The sequence below is a fragment of the Salvelinus sp. IW2-2015 genome, linkage group LG16 (assembly GCF_002910315.2).
Source record: "Salvelinus sp. IW2-2015 linkage group LG16, ASM291031v2, whole genome shotgun sequence".
In the NCBI taxonomy this organism is placed as follows: domain Eukaryota; kingdom Metazoa; phylum Chordata; class Actinopteri; order Salmoniformes; family Salmonidae; genus Salvelinus; species Salvelinus sp. IW2-2015.
Window position 1 is genome coordinate 15,567,507 of NC_036856.1, and position 15,518 is coordinate 15,583,024.

At 43.4% G+C, this 15,518-nt stretch overlaps 1 long non-coding RNA gene across 1 annotated transcript; it reads left to right on the top strand.

Annotated features, from left to right (window-relative positions):
* Positions 1 to 8,804: 8,804 nt before the first annotated feature.
* LOC139028990 (uncharacterized) lies at positions 8,805 to 9,600 on the top strand. Its single transcript, XR_011481217.1, has 3 exons — positions 8,805 to 9,025; positions 9,141 to 9,196; positions 9,391 to 9,600. It is a non-coding gene; the product is annotated as an uncharacterized lncRNA (long non-coding RNA).
* Positions 9,601 to 15,518: the final 5,918 nt, after the last annotated feature.

A 15,518-nucleotide genomic window follows, 5' to 3' on the forward strand; every position in this document is an offset into this window, starting at 1 on the left:
TTTAGTGGTCCTTCTGTGACTTCTCTGAAACGTTCAACTAATTTCTCCCCAACCTGGAATAGGGCGGGTTCATCCCGTATTCCCAAACCCATTCTCAAGCAATTAGTATAAGAGAGTCATGAGCGGCCAAATATCGAATGGGATGCTGAAGTTTGACTAGCTAAATAGAGCAAGGTATCACTTACTGTAGCTGGGGTGGAGAGGTTTGATTTTTAATTACTTTTAGACTCCGGTAGTCTCTGTGTGTAGTTTTCTATGTCAGACGTCATTTCAACGTCTAGTTTTGATTTACATTTGGTTGAGTTGTAAACGAACGTGAATTCAAAGTTAATTTCACCATGTAATTGGATTTAGGTTAAAAGTTGGGTGAAAAAAAGATTAAATTACCTTATGTGACTTTTTGCAAAATCCAWTTTTTTGCAATTTTTTGACTTTTTGCAAATCCAATTKTTTTTCCATGTTGATTCAACGTCTTCACAGATTTTTMGGGTTGAAATTAAGTGGTTTGTTTTTTCACTTTTTTGGTTCCATTACACAGTAAATGCCAAGGTAAATTACTAGTTTTAGGCTAGAAACACACTTAACTGTCTCCTTGTGTGTAACGCTGTACTTGTCTTTGGTTGCCTACCATACATACAGTTTCGGAAAGTATTCACACCCCTTGGCTTTTTCCATATTATAAAATTGATGAAATTAAAAATGTTCCTCATCAATCTACACACAATACCCTAGAATGACAAAGTTACAACAGGTTTTTTAGGAATACCTTATTTACATAAGTATTCAGACCCTTTGCTATGAGACTCGAAATTGAGCTCAGGTGCATCCTGTTTCCATTGATCATCCTTGAGATGTTTCTACAACTTGATTGGATTCCACCTGTGGTAAATTCAATTGATTGGGCATGATTTGGAAAGGAAAACAACTGTCTATATAAGGCCCCACAGTTGACAGGGCATGTCAAAGCAAAAACCAAGCCATGAGGTCGAAGGAATTGTCCGTGGACCTCCAAGACAGGATTGCGTCGAGGCACAGATCTGGGGAAGGGTACCAAAAAATGTCTGTATCATTGAAGGTCCACAAGAACACAGTGGCCTACATCATTCTTAAATGGAAGAAGTTTGGAACCCCCAAGACTCTTCCTAGAGCTGGCCGCCTGGCCAAACTGAGCAATCTGGGGAGAAGGGCCTTGGTCAGGGAGGTGACCAAGATGCCGATAGTCACTCTAACAGAGCTCCAGAGTTCCTCTGTGGAGAGGGGTGAACCTTCCAGAAGGACAACCATCTCTGCAGCACTCCACCAATCAGGCCMTTATGGTAGAGTGGCCAGATGGAAGCCACTCCTCAGTAAGAGGCACATGACAACCAGCTTGGAGTTTGCCAAAAGGCACCTGAAGACTCTCAGACCATGAGAAGCAAGATTCTCTAGTCAGATGAAACTAAGATTGAACTCATTGGCCTGAATGCCAAATGTCATGTCTGGAGGAAACATGGCACCATCCCTACGGTGAGCATGGTGGTGGCAGCATCATGCTGTGGGGATGTTTTTCAGCGGCAGGGAATGGGAGACTAGTCAGGATCGAGGGAAAGATGAACGGAGCAAAGTACAGAGCGCTCAGGACTTCAGACTGGGCCGAAGGTTCACCTTCCAACAGGACAACGACCCTAAGCACACAGCCAAGACAGTGGCTTTGGGACAAGTCTCTGAATGTCCTTGAGTAGCTCAGCCAGAGCCTGGACTTGAACTCAATCAAACATCTCTGGAGAGACCTGAAGATAGGTGTACAGCGACACTCCCCATCCAACCTGAAAGAGCTTGAGAAGATCTGCAGAGAAGAATGGGAGAATCTCCCCAAATACAGGTGTGCTAAGCTTGTAGTGTCATACCCAAGAAGACTCGAGGCTGTAATCGCTGTGTTTCAACAAAGTARTGAGTAAAGYGTCTGAATACTTATGTAAATGTGGTATTTRCTTTTATTATTATTTTTATCCAATTTTTGCRTTMTCATTATGGGGTATTGTGTGTAGAATMATGAGGAAAAAAACTGTTTAAGCCATTTTAGAATAAGGCTGTAACTTTACAAAATGTGGAAAAAGTCAACGTGTCTGAATAATTTCCGAATGCACTGTATTTGTTACTATTCAAATGATTTCCTCTCTCTGTCTCTACTTTTTGCAACAGGTATTTTGCACATTGTGAGTCATTCCTCAAATCAAATGTACGCCCATACCACAACCATCGAATCCACTTTGAAATGGCTCACATACACACATTGCCAAACAAAGGGAGAAAAAAGATTAGCTCGGATGAAACTAACACAAGGTGATATAAAACAAACAAAATAATGTTCATGCTCGGATGGTTTGTTTATTTGCCTTCTGAGATATTCTCCCAGCTGACAGGTCAAGAAACAACAGTTTGTAAACCTTCATATCCATGCTTTGATCAGACATAGTTTTTCATGTTCAGAATGAAGAATTCATTTTTCTCTTGGCCCTTCCTGTGTGTGGGATAGGTTACCCCTCTCCCACTGCCCTGCCTGTCCACAGCAGATGAGGTGACACGGTCACACACATTCTCTCACACAGGATCATATGGTCACTCACACTCTCTAAATTACAGGATGTGAAGTTTCTCCCTGGCCTAACACATTGTGACATGAACTGGCTGACTTGAACAGAATGACCAAAACAGGAGGGACAGGGGACACAGAAAAACTACAGCTGAACATTTTGGAACTTGAGGCAGACATTCTGAGTGCTGTGTCTGACCCTGTCACCTCAGCCCCACCCCCGTCCCCCTCGTCCCCATCCCCCTCTCCACTTCGCAGTGGGCTCGCTCCCATATTGTGTTGATAGTCCAGGCAGCACATTCCTAGTATAGTATTCCCCAGGGAAAAGTGGCCCAATCTATTATTATGACCGTTAGATAGTACACTGGCAGGAAAATGCTAAGTGGAGAATTAGGTTGCCATTGCATGCCATTTTCTCGGCTGCTTGCTACATTTCTCAAAATACAATTTTATTGTCACATGCTTCGTAAACAACAGGTGTAGACTAACAGTGAAATGCTTACTTACAGGCCCTTCCAAACAATACAGAGAGAATTTTTTTGAAATAATAGAAAAATTATAACACAAGGAATAAATATATAATGAGTAATGATAACTTGGATATATCCACAGAGTACCCGTACCTAGTCGAGGTAATCAGAGGGATAAAGTGACTAGGCGACAGGATAGATAAAACAGTAGCAGCAGCGTATGTGATGAGTCAAAACAGTTCAAAAAGGGTCAATGCAAATAGTTAATCAATAGCTACCAGGACTAACTATTTAGCAGTCTAATAGCTTGGGGGTAGAAGCTGTTCAGGATCCAGACTAGCTGCATCGGTACCGCCTGCCGTGCGGTCTATGACTTGGGTGGCTGGAGTATTTGACAACTTGTAGGGCCTTCCTCTGACACTGCCTGGTATAGATGTCCTGGATGGCAGTGAGCTCGGCCCCAGTGATGTACTGTGCCGTACACACTACCATCTGTAGCGCCTTGCAGTCGGATGCCAAGCAATGGTGCACCTGTCGATGGTGCAGCTGTACAGTATTCACCTTTGGAAAACAACACTGCCTCCCCAAAAACAAATCCAAGACTCTCGATAGAGAGACTCTCTCAGTAAAGACTCTCTAAACGATCAAAACGGTATTATTTGTCATCTAGTGCAATGGCACAACAGATATGTATTGTAACCATGAAAAGACATGATGCATTATCTGTTTGTCAAAGAGGAATTGGTACMAAATGGCAATCAAACATTTTATAGAAGTGAGTTGTATTCTTGTTCTCCGAATTAAAGTAATATCTGAAAGCAGTAATAATTTTCTACTATTTATCATTGCAAAAGTGTTCCCGATCGATAGAAGGTTGCATAATTAATGTTATAAAGGTGTACTATAGGCCGAGGGTAAACATTAATCAAATGAAGTCCATCAAAAGTACTCAGGTCCAAGAAGGTAGTTACTACAACACAAACTGTGACATACGCACAGTAGTTAGACCTACAATAGGTTGTGAGGCTATACTTGGCTAATAAACCCCTCCAAAACATTATCGGGCCTCTGCAATAGGTCCAGAGCGGTTTGAACAGAGAGGCTGAGAATGGAGGGAGAGATAGAGACTGAGCGAGGGGAATTGAGGAGGAGAGGACGGATGGGACTGAGCGCAGACAACTGAATAGGAGGAGAGGGGGATGGAGAGAAGAGGGGATAGAGACTGCGAGAATGTGTATGAGGCTGTGAGAGCAAAGGATTGGGTAAGAGAGGGTAAAGGGGTGGAGGGGACTGTGAGATTTGGCTGTGTAAGTGAGTGTGAAGTGTTACAGGCGGTCTGGCCCTCTCACACGTCAGCCCCAGGTCCTGCAGATTAATGAATGGCACCCAGCACTGTTGACTTTACCCTGACCGACAAGATATGTGCAGACACTCTGACAACTCATTTATAACCATATTAAAACACACCAGAGCTCTTGTTGTTGCAAGCATAGTGATTTCCTGGATATACAGCATGGCGCCGTTGGGAGAGGAAATTCAGCTATGGGTCAAGAGAGAACATTTGGGGTTTTCAAGAGTCTAGGTTTACAATCGTGTGTTTGTGTGTGTGTGTGTACGCTTATGCTTTTGTTGTGTACGTGTGTGGCACTGTGAGTTAAGGCTGTCTGACGCACAGTTTGGCAGTGAGTTAGCTTGTTTGGAATTTAAAGTTTAGTGGGAACTGGGGGGGTGGTTCTATGGTGGAAAGGGAGGCCCTCTTGTGCCTTCACCTTTCTGCCCCNCCCATCTACCCTCTCTCCTTTCCTCCTCCGCTCCTCACTGAAACAGTTACACAAGAATGAAACATGCTTCTCAACCAACCCTCACGTTCTCAATGTTTACCCTTTGAGTTTGGATTTCATCAGACTTGTACAGGATATCCTGGAACTCTGACAAACACAACATTAGCACAACAGATAGGATTTTATCAGAGAAGTATTATTTTAGATCACTGTGAGGCCAGCATCTGTTTCTCCATCACATTTCAGTCAGTCTGATATCCCTCTATAGGTGGTCTTGATTAGAGCTCTYAGAGCTGATAGTCTATCTGGACCTGTATACCTAACAGTTATCTGGACAGTATGTGGCCCCTACAGGGTCCAGGTGGCAGACAGTCTGAGGAGCAGCCCTGCTTCACTCCTGAGATAGCTATTTATATTGGTTGGTTGGAAATAATGACATCAAAGGTACATAATGGAGAGGTATGTGTACGTGACTGCAGGTTGAAGTTTCCTGTAGGCACTTAACAGTAGGCAGTGGCACAGATCTAGGATCAGCTTATCCTCCCTAGATTCTAACTGTAAGCCCGTATGTGCTTTTTTTGTATGGGTACAGAATGTCACTGAAATTTTCTTCGAAAAATCWAATTTTCTTCCAGAAAGTGGGTTGTCGAGGTCACTTCCTGTTCCTGAAAAGAAGTAATCAGTTAACAGGAAGTCTGATGAGAGAAACAGATGACAAGATGGATGAAAGTTTACTCAACTGAGCTGTGTAGATTTCCATACTGAGCAAAACAATCAGACAGCAGATAAAAAACACAATCAAGGTGAGCAAAGACATTGATTGGTTGATGATCTTACGGTGACAATGCCTTGTTTATGTGCTAGTCAGAACTAGGAAACTCTGACATTTCCGACTGTCTAACTGGTTGTAGTTCTACACGTGCTGCGTTCAACCAGTTGGCAAGTCGAAAATCCCAGAGTTTCCTAGTTCCAACTAGCTCATAAACGTGGCACAATAGACGGAGGAATGAAGAAAAATATTTTTGAAAAAAAGCAGAAGATAATGTACTGATGAGAGTTTACTATGTTGAGTTTAATGTGGTAAGAAACCAGTGGAAACTGAGCTTAAAGTTTAGTGACCCAGCAGGGAGGTTTTAATAGCAAACAAAACATAATAATAAAATGTCCTATTACTCAAAAATTGACATTAAAGTGCTTGTGAACATGGTGCTACAATACATCAAAATAAGGTTTTTTATTATCACTGTCCCATCTTTGACCCATCATTATCTTCTTTCACATGTAATCTGTTGTCGGTTAGAACATACATTTTTTGTGGCCTTCATTTATTTTCCTTGTGATCATGGCCTTAAACACTAAATAAAGTTCTGGCCTTTGCCTTACCAAATAACTTAAAAATAACTTGGACCTCAGTCATGTAAACAAGCCTGCCCTTTGATTCTGCCCGATTCTCTCAGCACTGCTACGCTGATGCCTGGGAATGCTTGTATATCAAATCAAATCTTTATTTGTCACATTTGTCACATGCGCCGAATAGTGTAGACCTTACCGTGAATTGCARACTTACAAGCCCATAACCAACAGTGCATTTCAAGAAAGAGTTAAGAAAATATTTACCAAAAGTGATACAATAAAGTAACAATAACGAGGCTATATATATATATACAGGGGGTACCGGTATGGATTCAGTGTGCGGGGGTTCAGGTTAGTTGAAGTAATTTGTACATGTAGGTAGGGGGGAAGTGACTATGCATAGATAATAGTCTGGTGGCCATTTGATTAATTGTTCAGCAGTCTTATGGCTTGGGGGTAGAAGCTGTTTAGGAGCATTTTGGTCCTAGACTTGGCGCTCCGGTACCGCTTGCTGTGCGGTAGCAGAGAGAACATTCTATGACTTGGGTGACTGGAGTCTCTGACAATTTRTTGAGCTTTCCTCTGACACTGCCTAGTATATAGGTCCTGGGTGGCAGAAAGCTTGACCCCAGTGATGTACTGGGCCATACGCACTACCCTCTGTAGCGCCTTACAGTCAGATGCCGAGCAGTTACCAAACCAGGCGGTGATGCAACCGGTCAGGATGCTCTTGATGGTGCAGCTGTAGAACCTTTTGAGGATCTGGGGACTCATGCCAAATCTTTTCAGTCTCCTGAGGGGGAAAAGGTGTTGTCATGCCCTCTTCACGACTGTCTTGTTGTGCTTGGACCATGATAGTTTGTTGGTGATGTGGACACCAACGAACTTGAAACTCTTGACCCGCTCCACTACAGCCCTGTTGATGTTAATGGGGGCCTGTTCGGCCCGCCTTTTGCTGTAGTCCACGATCAGCTCCTTTGTCTTAATCACATTGAGGGAGAGGTTTTGTCCTTGCACCGCACTGCCAGGTCTCTGACCTCCTCCCTATGTTGTGTCGTTAGCAAACTTAATGATGGTGTTGGAGTCGTGTTTGGCCATGCAGTCGTGGGTGAATGGGGAGTACAGGAGGGGACTAAGTACACACCCCTGAGGGCCCCAGTGTTGTGGATCAACATGGAAGACATGTTGTTACCTACCCTTACCACCTGGAGGCGGCCCGTCAGGAAGTCCAGGATCCAGTTGCAGAGGGAGGTCTTTAGTCCTAGGGTCCTTAGCTTAGTGATGAGCTTTGTGGGCACAATGATGTTGAACGCTGAGCTGTAGTCAATGAACAGCATTCTCACATAGGAGTTCCTTTTGTCCAGGTGGGAAAGGGCAGTGTGGAGTGCGATTGAGATTGCGTCATCTGTGGATCTGTTGGGGCGGTATGCGAATTGGAGTAGGTCTAGGGTTTCCGGGAGGATGCTGTTGTTGTGAGCCATGACCAGCCTTTCAAAGCACTTCATGGCTACCAACGTGAGTGCTACGGGGCGGTAATAATTTAGGCAGGTTACCTTCGCTTCCTTGGGTACAGGGACTGTTGTGGTCTGCTTGAAACWTGTAGGTATTACCAGACTCGATCAGGGAGAGGTTGAACATGTCAATGAAGACACTTGCCAGTTGGTCCATGCATGCTTTGGGTACATGTCCTGGTAATCCATCTGGCCCCYTGGCTTTGTGAATGTTGACCTGTTTAAAGGTCGTTATCACACAGTCATCCAGAACAGCTGGTGCTCTCGTGCATGCTTCAGTTGCTTGCCTCGAAGTGAGCATAAAAGGCATTTAGCTCGTCTGGTAGGCTCGCATTACTGGGCAGCTTGCGTCTGGGTTTCCCTTTGTATAAGCCAGACTTCCTGCATGTGTATGTGTGTTTTCATCTCTGCTGGTATGTGTTCCCGCATCTACAGGTGTGTGTGAGTGTACAGTATGTCTGAGGGTACTGTAACTCGGTTGACTCCAGTCTGTGCACAGAACTATAACCTAAATGTGACTTCAATGAGCCAATTATGGACAGAAAAGTAGTTCAACTGCGTSTCTSGGGGGGGGGGGGGGGATATTTTGGCTGTCTGGACAATATCTAGTCTGCTGCCGCATAGGCTGAGGTCAGAGCATGATAGTCCCAAGAGGCTATGGAATGCTCAAGTGTTCCAGTGTGTGTCGCTCCAGACTCCTCTTTTCCATAAGGAGGAGAGCGGGACCAGAGAGCCCCCTCACCCTGGGCCTGACCAGCTGGGCCTCCTAGGGATTGCAGCTGGAGCCTGAGAAAGGGCTTACCCACCAACTAGACCCAGGCCAAGCCCAATTGTACTCCTTACTTATTACTGTGCAGTGGTTGGTTTCAGGGAATGCGTTGCAAACTCTTACAACTTCCTCACTGCACATCAATGCAGCTGCTTTGTTTGTTTGGTTTGGTTCAGCAATGCCGGTTGGGTTGGACAAGCAAGCAATGCTTTTGGGGGAGTTGTTTGTTGAATGAGCCTTTGATTTTGTTTGAGTCTGTATTTAAAGAGGGAGTTGTGAGGGAGAGAGGTTAGGTGGTGTGGAGGGTGTCTATGCGTGTATAGGCTTGGCTGTGTATATTTGTACATAGAGTGTGTGTGTTTGTGATTGCGGCAGGGGTCTCCCAGAACGTGACCCTGCTGTGTGTGACTGTGTGAATAGAGRGGACCCCTGGCCTCTGGCTGCTGACGTTAGCTTCTCTGACTGGGAGTCACAGTGAGTGATTCACCAAACAAAGAGCTGAGATGGAGATCTGCAGAGGTAGCAGGCAGTGGCTCTGCTGATCCAGCAACAAGAATAAGACAGACTGGGTATGGAACAAGGTTGCCCAAACAGACTCCATGGATTTTCGGTCTTTACAAGCCAGAATGTTGACAATTTAGTTTCCAATTAATTTACTGGTTTGTGCTGTTGGAACCTTTGAAGGTAGGAGGTGGAGATRCCCAAGAAAGTGTTGTTTACCCGACCTTTTTGTGGCGCCGGTAGGTTTTGCCACTTGTATTTTCAATCTTCGACACATTGCACGTAATGCACAATATGTAAACAATAGCCGAATGTAACCGAACGTAGTTGACCGAATGCCAATCGGTCTGGGGTTCGGTTAGGCTCAGCCATATTGTGCAAYTGTTTGTCACCTGCAAATTGCATCAGCATTGACTCCCTCTCCGGTCTCTAGGTCACCAGGCTGCTCGTTATGGCGCACACCTGTCACCATCGTTACGCGGACCTGCGCGTCATCAGACTCACCTGGACTCTGTCACTTCCCTATATATGTCACTCCCTTTGGTTCCTTCCCCAGGCGTTATTATGTCTGTTCCTGTGTCATGTCTGTGCYTTGTTTGTGTGTCTTATTTTGCATTATGTTGTGTTTATTTATTAAAACACTCACTCCKTYAACTTGCTTCCCGACTCTCAGCGCACATCGTTAAACCGATATATAGACCAGTGTACTGAAGGTCAGGTTGATAKCACTTCCCTGTGGATATTTTGTATTAGATTACCTTTGACATGGGGACAAAACCGGCAGACAACAGGTAAAGTAAGTTAAAATGTTTGTTCAACATTCTGACTTGTAATGGGACTGTTCAGGAATGCTGAGCCTACATGTTAGAGACAAGTATGTAAGTATTTCACTCTTGGATTCTAAAAGAGGCTAGGAGCAGGGCTCCCCAAAGCTCTCTGGCACCAGAGACAAGTCTCCAGAACACTAGGCTAAAAACACACTTCACATCTAATTACCCTGCACTACTCTGACATCTGATAGCCCCAAACTAAACTACACCACTTACAGCAATGTGACCCAATTTAGGAAGGTGAGCGTAAGACTAATTTTCCTACTTCACAAGAGAGACGTTAGAAAGGAAGAAAAAAAATTGGTTTCACATTTTCCCTCTGAGATTCCCATCAGATAAGAAATGTACACTTTTTCCCAGCAAGATATGTTGTTTTGAATTTTCTTGGCTTGGGAATTCCAGAGATTTGTGAGAAAGGAACTGGCTGTGAGAAAATAAATCAGCTTTAATGATCCATGTTGTAACCTATCAGTTTGGTTATCTATAAATAGATTTATGATGATTGACACATGATTGACACATGATTTAATTGCATTAGAGAGAATGTTTTAAGTGTTTTAATTGAAAACTTAACATATCCCAGACAGCAGTCAAATGATGTTAGCTACTGACTCAGCTGCCATTCTTCCAGACCCTAGCTGTCCTTAAGATGACAATCACTACGTTGCCATCCTTCGTAACATATTAGATTTGATCAAGCAGTGTTGCTTGTGTTAAGAAACCAATAACTAGCCTGCTAAGTCTAGGGGTCTTAGGCCTAGTTAACTGTTCACTAACCTGATTTGATGTGTGCAAAAATGTGAGAAGTAAGCGTATGCAACCAGCCACCTTACCTTAGGTCCAGACCTCTTGGTCGGCCAGTCCAAGTGGATTATTATTTGTTCAGATGGTGACGAAACCTAAATATGTACAAATAGGAAAAAATATCAAAGGCGTGCCTAAAACTAAAGGCCTCATGGACACCAAAGAAAACTACCCCCCCCCCCCCATATCATAACACTTGAGCATGAATGTGACTATGAATCCACATCTTATCTGGTAGATATGACAATGAGGATGGTTTATGTTTTTGTGGGTCAGATCTTCAACATATGAGGCTGTATATGGAGCCAATTTCCTAAATGGATTGAAAATACAACAACAGCCATTCTACAGTAGCCTACAGCGATTCATAAAACCTTATTGTAAATGTCAAGGCTTGTAACTGTACTGTGTAACCAGGCTGTGTTTTATATGACCCATTTCACTGGTCCCATGCCTTCCTGTGGGCCCATGTAGGAGTTGATGGCATGGATAAAGGCCCCGGGGCATCTTGGTGGCACATGTACCTCCAGGTGTGCCTGTCTGCGGCCCGGTGTTGGCCCAGTGTTGGCCCGGTGTGGCCCATCTGTGTTTATGAGAGTAGGACAGCATGACAGGCAATGGTTATTGTCGAATTTGCAGTGCCCAGCCCCCTGCAGCCAAACATCTGTTGGTGTCTATAAATGTGGCCTGTGCACATGTGTCAGTACTCTGGGGTTACAGAGGGCGTCATGCCACAGTGCTTGATGAAAAAGAGCTGCAGTGAGCACGGTGCCGCTCTGTTTATTGATGGAGGTGGACGGAGACAGAAGAGAGGAGGACTGCAGGCGGAATTTGGTGTGAAAATAAACGAGTCTGGCCGCAGACAGCGGAGGGAACAATGATGTTTCAGAGCCGGACCGGCCTGCTGGATGCCCTCTGTGTAAACACAGYCATTATCTTCATGAGCTCATCCTTTCCTATTAGACTGGACTAGAGCAACTTTCAGTGTTCCTACATAACATTACAGACTTAGCACCATACACAGCCACACCCGTGCTGTTGAGGAGAGCTAAGTGAACTGTTCCTACTGCCCCTTCTCACAGTTAGAATAATACTTACAGTACATCATACTTACACTATGCACAGCGGATGTGCTCATACTAACACAACACAAAATGATGAAGAACTAAGTAATAATGTTTTGATGGTGTTAATATGGATTGTGAGTACTGGCATGGGAGATATACATCATAAATCACTTTGAGGAATGGTGATACAGTTTTTCTGAAATCTCAACTTGTCACACTAGAACACTCTCCAGTAGTATTTGCCTACACACATCATAACTTGGGCATTTTCTCATCAACCACACGGGTGATGTGGCCATCAGGAAAGACTTCATCAACACTGAATAGCCTCACATTAAATCAAATGTGTGTTTCTAAATGGGTCATTGAACCTAATAGTTTCCATATTGCATCAGGCCTAAAGAATTGTTTTCCATGGATGAGATCCAAAAGATGAAGAAGTGATGTGAGTGAGCTGCTCTCAGTGGACTGTGTCTTACCAGACGGCCACCACAGTACTTACTTTGCATTGTTTTTGCCTTTGAATGTTTCACTTAAAGAAATAGTCACAGATGCTTAAAGGAAAGGGTGCACTTGAAGAGTGACGACTACCAAAAATAATAAAGGTCTTATAACATCACTACCTACCGTATAGAATACTTTATTTTGGATTCTAAAAGTAATCAATGCCTTATATCACAAACATAATTTCACATAACAGTACATTATTTGATACCAGCAGTGATGTATCTGACAAAGTATGATTGGTTCAATGAGTTGGTTTCCTTGGATTTTGTGTCTGTTCTTGACCATGTCCGTTCTTGAACTGAGGTATCAACAGTGATTTGAAAAGGATAAGGTGACTAACCTTGCTTTAACAGAAGAAAAAAAACATTGTTGTGTTTGATTAGTTACAGCTTACAAGATCTGACAATCATGTAATGATGTCATGACCTGACTTGACTTACTTGACAAGCAAACCCAGTCCGAGAACATTTACATCTATATATCTTAACCAGTTTTATTGTTTTGTCAAGTTGTCATGTAGTTAACAATGGCAAACACGTTTAAGAGCCGTTAGAAGAAGCTGCTGAGCAGTGAGAACTCTTAAAGAGAAAACCGTTGAGAAGTGACATTTCTAACTGCTCATACCAATCTGGAGAGACAGCAGGTCATGTTCGATTAGGCTGATCCTAACAGGGGTGTGATTGTGTCCAGTATCTGTGCCACATGTGTATACACAAGTCCTCTAAAAGTTTCTGAAAGCCCTGTGTGTGTCTGTGCGTCACTGACTTAATGACACTACTTACTCTCTAATTCACACTCGGGTCGGTGTGCTTGCTTGAAAAAACAACATAGACATTGAGCCAACACAGAATCCGTTGTGTCACTCAGTGTGGAAGTGGATACATTCACTGGCGTGTTTGAGCTTTTTTGATATGATAAAATTGAATTCAGGTGATCCTTTTATTGCATCAAACTCATTTAGCCTGTTTTCATAGCAGGAATGTGAAAAGTGTTACACATTTCAATTGATTATTTTCAATCCAATTCAACCTACGGCGTGTGGAGGGTTTTGGGGGTAGAAAAAAACAGTGGATGGAAAATAAATATTGAAGAGGGAGGAGTGGAACTCCCTCACAGAAAGGACAGGGAAGGAGAGAGGGAAAGACCAAAACAGGGCAGAGCCGTACACGTCTTTCCCCTCCAGTGGTTTTATTTGAGCKGATTGCGTCTCACAGGAAATGCCCTCCAATGTTTCCACAAGTGGTCCTTCTAATAACAACAGCTTATTAATACGACACTGATACACTAAGTACTGCCAAGTAGCACCACCCTAATATCATCATTGGTCCTCATCATTGGTCCTCATCATTGGTCCTCATCATTGGTCCTCATCATTGGTCCTCAATGATGCCATAACCACTTCATTTTATCGCCACCATGAATCATTAATGATGCCTCCTCAGGTTGTTGACTCTTTGAGTCTACTGCATTTCATGGTGACATTGCTGTGGCACAGTGACTCAAAATCCACAAGCAGCTGATCTGCCATATGACATGTGGTTACCAAAGAATGGGCATGACTGAGTTTTTGTAAGATCTCTAAAGGTTTAACCCCTTTGTCTCTTCGTCAACAGAATGATGGTGATCTGTCAAATCTCTTTCCCAGTTACACAAAGGATGTCTCAGTCTTAGAAGTGATTGTTACTGGTGATAGCCCTGATATTGGTGCGAGTGATTCTATGTAGGCTATATGTATCTTAGAGTCCCTGACCTGCTGTGACGCTGTTTGTAATAAACATGGGCTGAGCAATAATGATCTGGGGGGGGGGCTTGATCTTCACGGCAACAGTGGCCAGGTCAAAGGAAGGGTGAGCGTGCGGTTGGCTGGGTGACCTCCTGTGCTGTCTCAGGCTGTGTGTTGCTTTAGTGGCCAGCAGAATGGAACCTTTAAATCCAAGTTAATCTGCACTGGGAATGGGAGAGGAAGGGAACAGCGGGAGCTGAGCTCTCTACTCCTCTATGCTACTATCAGATCATCAGTGTTGTGCTCTTCTGACTGCGGCCCACAGAGGCATTAACATCCTGTTTATACTAACACAGTCAGAGCGAGAGAGGCTTGATGTGGGGAGAACAAGGGATGGGGGGACCTAAGAGGAGGGAGAGGGAATGGGGAAGAGGAGGTGAAAAAGAGGAAGGTGGGAGGACATGTGATGAAAGAGAAAGCGACAAAGAGAGAGAGATGAGATAGCACTCTATTCTTCATACAGGAGGAGTATGAAGGATTTAAAAAGTTACAGATAAAAATGAGAGAACATGTATTTGTTTGTTTTGTGTGAGAAGAGATGCATCATTTCCACCAGTAAGTGATACAATTGTGGAACAACATTATGGGAGAATGCATGCAATGGTAGTGGGAGCTATGACGTTGAGAGGTCTCGTATAAAAGGGCATGCAAAGAAGACAGGTACAAATTGAACCTAATTACAACTGTGCTCTGCAGCCAATTATCTCTGTATCTAAGTACAGCCCACAGACAATAAATATTGTACAGAGTCCATCAAAGATGTAGGTCTACACTTCCCATACAGCCTAGATGGAGTTTAGGGTGCTGTTGTGTAAACGGTATTTTGGATCTTGCACCTTTGTCTCTCTGTGTTGAGACTGTATTGCCCCCTTGTGGGGTGATGTCGACATTCACATTATCTGCCCGTCACAGGATTGCACAACTAACGTGACTTTTTTCCAAAGCCAGGATGCAAGTCAAACAGAAGAAGGAACATGATTATAAATCAAAGCTTGCTACAATAATAGGTTTCACACTAGAGTTGTTGTATAATCCTGTCCATGACTTTGTTTTGGAAAATATAAATCAGTTTAGAATCCAAGTTTTGCTTTTGGAGAGAAATATGTTCCAATAGAGATGACATCTGACGGCTTGGTTCAGTTTATTTGTTTTTGTAGGATTCATTCACAACCGCAGACTATGACTATACAAACAGGATGTGTTGAAATCAAGTTGACAGATCACACCATAGTCTGCCAGAAGATAAAGGTTCATGTGATGACTGGAGGTCTGGATGAAACCAAATCAAATCAAATTGTATTTGTCACATGTCTCCTTACAGTGAAATGCTTACTTAGAAGCCCTTAACCAACAATGCAGTTTTAAGAAAATACCTAAAGAAGTAACAAATAAAAGTAACAAATAATTATAGAGCCGCAGTAAAATAACAATTGCGAGGCTATATACAGGGGGTACTGGCACCGAGTCAGTGCGGGGCACTGCTTAGTCGAGGTAATTGAGGTAATATGTACATGTAGGTAGAGTTATTAATGTGACTATGCATAGATAATAACAGAGAATAGCAGCAGCG